This window comes from Pinus tabuliformis, chromosome Q, assembly GCF_031772625.1.
Source record: "Pinus tabuliformis cultivar Carrire ecotype Pingquan chromosome Q, CPIR1, whole genome shotgun sequence".
In the NCBI taxonomy this organism is placed as follows: domain Eukaryota; kingdom Viridiplantae; phylum Streptophyta; class Pinopsida; order Pinales; family Pinaceae; genus Pinus; species Pinus tabuliformis.
In genome coordinates this window covers 886,566,160-886,571,507 of record NC_142296.1, presented here as the reverse complement: position 1 = coordinate 886,571,507, position 5,348 = coordinate 886,566,160, and positions in this window count along the sequence as shown.

Genomic DNA, 5,348 nt, shown 5'->3' with positions numbered 1-5,348 from the left:
TAGATGTTGTGTGGTATCTAGGTGATGTGGTGGTCCTAAGAGGTTTCAATATGTTTCTGATTTGTAGACCCCACTTCCATAACTGGAACTTGGATGTTGGGTCATGTCATAGTAACTATCAACTCATGTTTACCCTAAAGAACTTGTAACAATGGGTAAATGTGGGGTGGGGCGTTTCACTCTTAGCATTCATGTATTAGCTTGCCCAAACTTCGACCAACTTGTCCAACCCTCAGTGTATACTTATAAGTCCAACTAGCCCTTGGTCTAACATGATCAACAATCGCAAGCCCTACCACCTATCTATGGCCTATGGTCTGTGACCTTACTTTTTGGGCTACGAGTAGCCCTAATTAACAGTCCAATATACCTTTGTTCCCTTACTCGACCTCCTTTGGTGCTAGTTGTGGAAACCTTCCTTTTTTTTCCATTCAATAAGACTTGTTCACACTTATTCTTCATTGGTTGAAAAATGAGGTATAACATCTTCTTTTTATAATTGTCATATTGGGTTGAAATAACCAAGGGACACACCCATTCATTTGATTGGGCTAACTTGTCACTTCAAAATAATTTTTTTATTTTAATTCTTTCTAAGTTGACATGGAGACCACTTTTTTCATGTGATAATACCTCCAGATGTTACAAAAAATCAATAATGTCCACCCTCCTCTCCCATCTACTCTCCTAGAAGCACTCCTCCATACCTCCTCATCATGTAATTAAACAAAGGAGGATATGACAATATCTTGTTCTCTACTTCCTCAATAAGTCTCTTGAGATTAGGATCCATGACCAACCTCCCAAACTCAATGTCGATGAACCAACACTCTTCTTGGCCTCAACATACCTAGGAAAACCTCCCTGGTCACATCTTTGAACCATTGGTCCCATCTCAATCTCCCCTAACTACTCTAATTTGCTTGTCCTCTTCTCCAAATTCTCTATCTATCAAAGTGGACATAATATCCACATGTCATGAGAGAACAAACTCTACATCACTGCTACTCAACTTTCTATATGTAACTCCACAAAACTATTGTTCACTCTCGAAGATGGTGGCCATCCTCACTTTTGCATATATGTCTCCTCTCTGAGTCTTCATTATGATCAGCTTAGGTCTCAACATAATGAACTTGTGCCCATATGAGGGACAAGGACAAATCTCTCATCAATTAAGAACTCCATCCCCAACATCAATTCATAATTATCAAGTTGCACTACTGTAAGGTCCACCTTTCCTTGCCACTCTCCCATGTGGATAGGTACATCATCAATCAAACTAATCACAACCTATCTTCGGGGTTGCTAGCCTTAAAGGAAGCCTTCTTAGGCTTGACCCTAAGAAACAAGCTTCCTTTCTACTTCTTCCTTCAAAAATTTATGGTATCTCCATTGTCAACCATCATTGTCACCTGGGTACCTCACAATTCTATTCCAACATACTCTAATTGGGTTCTTCCTTTACCCTTATTTTTTTCTTTCTTTTTACGGATGATAGTTATTGGACTCCTTCCTTCATGATATCCCTTTTTTCCCATGGCTGGAGATTGCTGATCAAGGCATACATCTTGTTCTTATCGTGCATATCCCCAAGTTCCAACATAAGACCCAAGAATTCCTTAACATAGGTCTAGATCTTCTTGAAATGCTTCAAACCCCTCAAATAATCTCTTGCCACCTATTCTTGATTCGTTGGCCCAAAGTGTGCATACAAAGCCTCTTTAACCTTTGTCTATGTCACAATCTTATTCGTGATGCAACCAACTGCTAAGTCTTCAACTCGGGTTCTCCACGAAAGCTTCAATATTCTCGTGAGATACATGGTTATCCCAATGACTTTTTTCTCTTCAGAACAACCCTTCATTTGTTCTAACATTTGTTCCACATCCCAACAAATGTTTCTAAACACCTTAGCACTTTTAGTCCCATTCATACATCTTTAGTTCTTTCAACTTCACCGTCATAGATGAACTGAACGAACTTTACCCTATGGATTGCTTCAATACCACGATCCCCTGTGAGTGCCACAAGTGACTTCACCCGATCTTCCAAGTCCTTCATTCAATTGTCGTGATCTTGGGCCTCTCTCACTACATATTCAATAGAATAGGAACTTGCTTCAATGGCTCCCTTAATTTCCCAAGTGTTTGCTTAGATCTCTTCAAACTCCTTTCCAAGGCCTTTGATAATGTCTACCATATGTGCCAAGTTTCTTTCAAGATCTTGGACCTTCTTAGACAATGCTACCTCATCGTAGTCCACTGGGTTAGACCTAGTGTTCACCATTGTGACCTGCTTCTTTCATATGTAATCTTTGTTAGGATCACTTCAACTTCCCCAAATGCATCTTGTACCAAGGACCAATAGCCAAAAACCCCTTGCCCACCTGGCAATCGATTAATAAGCTCCTTCCCCAATAACTATCAAATAGAGAGGTAAGTATCTCTGCAATCTTCCTTCAAATTTTGCTTCTTCCTTTGAGGTAATTTCCACCTCTTTCACACTTGCATATAACCCTACATGGATCTATCTTTGTGCTTCTTTCAATAGCACCTTTGTGTGGTACCACTCTCCACCACCTTCTTGTAGTGTAGGTGTCATCTCTAATACCACCTTTGTGTGCTACAAAGTTGCACTATCTCTTCTTATGCATGGTAGCTTCGATACCACATATCTTGACCCCAGGGACTCTTATGGTCATAAGACGCTTATTAGATGCACTGCGATCCCTCAAGCATGTGGCACTGATGTGTTTCACCTCTACCTGATGAAGCAAAAACATATCCCAACTGAACTATGCCTCATAACAAGTTTACCTATATAATATCCATACCATTAATTACTTTGCGGAATATCATAATTCCTCGATATAGTGCAAGTAATATTATGTTCTTATTTGCTTTAGTTAAACTTCCATTCATAAAAACATGAGCATTTTATGCAAGACATTAATTCATCATCGTACACATGCAAAATATTTACAAGGAGAAACCCTTCGACCTTCTACTTTATTAATAGAACACAATTATAGTAATCAACTGAGACAATGGCTCGATCGACAAGAATACATAGCTAAAATCCCAAATACAAAATATCAAACCTTTTCCCCACTTATTGGACCCCACTCGGGTCACATCGACACCCTATTTAGTCACTACCACTCTATTTGGCCTGTCTCAGTTTGGTTGCAAGGTTTGCTCAGGTCTACACAACCACAAGCGTCGAGCTCCTCCAATTAGCTCTCTGTGTACTCCCTAGCGCCTACGCCTTTGCACCTCATCTAAGTCCCTTGTTGTTTTCCTCTATGTAGTATTGTTTATATATGAGTCATGCCCTCTCCTCCATGCGATTGTCTCACCCACATACGGATCGACTCACCCTTATGGGTCATGTGCCTTAGGTGGAGTCGACCTCCCTTATTCCGTTCAAGTGCTCGCATAACACATTATTTCACCCTTTTGCTCGGTTGTTTCGCCCATGTCGCCCCACCTCATCTCACCTAACTTGACCTCAGTTACATGCTAGGTTGGTTGGGTCACTCAGACCATGACTTCGTTCCACCATGTCACCCACCCTTCAGTCTAACATGATCCAACTCAACATACTACCTCGACTTAGCCACCCGTCTCGAGGGCATATTGGGTTGCACCTAGTGGCGCCTATTGGAAATACTGAGAGGGGGGTGAATCAATATTTCATGTACAATTAGTTAATTATAAAATTTTAGAGCATGAAAAATAGAAAAATAATCATCAACACATCACAATAGCAATACCCAACAAAATTTTAGGTGGAAACTATTCCGGGAGAAAAACCACCGAACACTTTACTAATAATTTATGAGCACAAAAGAAAAAATTCGGCTTCGTCTGAAAGAGAAGATCCAACTTCCTAGTACTTTAGAAAGGCATTAAATTTATGAGGAAACTACAACCCCTGAAAGGATGCTCCTACAACTTGGTTTTACCAGCTCCAACTGGAAGGCCTAGTTTGATCAACCACAACTGATAAGATGCTCTAACACCCCGCAAGCTCCAACTTACCCTAGCACCACCATGCCACCCTCAAGTATTTTCAAGATACAACATTAAGGTGACTTTACTCTCCTGCCTTGCAACACCAACCATCTTTAGAATATAAAAATAAAGAAATAATTTGTGGGTTCCCGTACCAGGGACAATGACCCACTTACAAAGATATTCAATGAAACCCTTTTCGCTGATATGTGCTTCAGATATACAATGGAGAATAAAACTTCTTCAAAATTTCAAAATTACTTCTAAATGATATTTCTACAAGCAATGTAGCTGAAAACTGAACAATCATGTACCTCAAGTCTTCTGATGCAATGATGCTTTCAAAGTTGTTGATGCAAAGTGTGTCATAGTTGAACTTGAAGATGCCCTTTAAGACTATTGACTACCATGGATATGCCTGAAGATGTCATCCTTTGCCGTTGATATGAATTTTGTTAGTCTACCCCCTTTTTGCTCTTATCTTGTTGTCAATGTTGTGCCTCTAATTTCATCCTACTGATGCAATTGTCTAATGCTCTTGATACCGAGTTTTCACTTGACCCCCATTTTATCTAACAATAATAAGATAAGGATTTTGTGTTTTAATAGACTTGATGTTAACAAAACTTTGAAATTAACCACAATGAAGGTTTGCAATAAGCCTTAAGATATCTTGATGAAATCCTTACCTTAGATTTAATTCTTTGTTTTATGCATTACAAGTATCAACCTCATAACATATCCACAAATGGCTCTTTACTCTAACCTCAAAATACCTTAGGAATGCTGATGAGCAACTTTGAATTTCATCTCTGGTTACTACAACAATTAGCCTCAGAAGTGCTTTGAAAACATGACACAGAAAAGACTTGAATTCCACCTAAGGCACAAAGGCCTGAGGGCTTCAAATTGCTAATAAGGATTGCTTAATAACCACCTAAAAGAAGGGTCCTCAAACTGCCAATGAACTTGCCTCGACCTTGAGAAATTGTCCCTCTGATTAGAGCTCAAATTAGTGCTTAAGTTAATAGTGAAATTTGCCACAAAAGACCTGCATTAGGTCACAACAAATGCCAGTGAAATAACCCTTAATTTTGTGGTCAATTCACTTCCTCATGTTTAAAAAGAATATCATAAACCTCTAAAACAAATACGCCAACACTTGCTCCACAATATGCCTAAGGAAGCTCGCAATATACACAATTGATTACAGAGATCCGAAATAGCCCTAGAACAGGCCTCAAAAGGCCTTAAAATGTCTCGATCTAGGACTGAGATGGTCAACAAAACAACTTTAGATGCTTAGACCACAAATGTTTACCAGTGTTA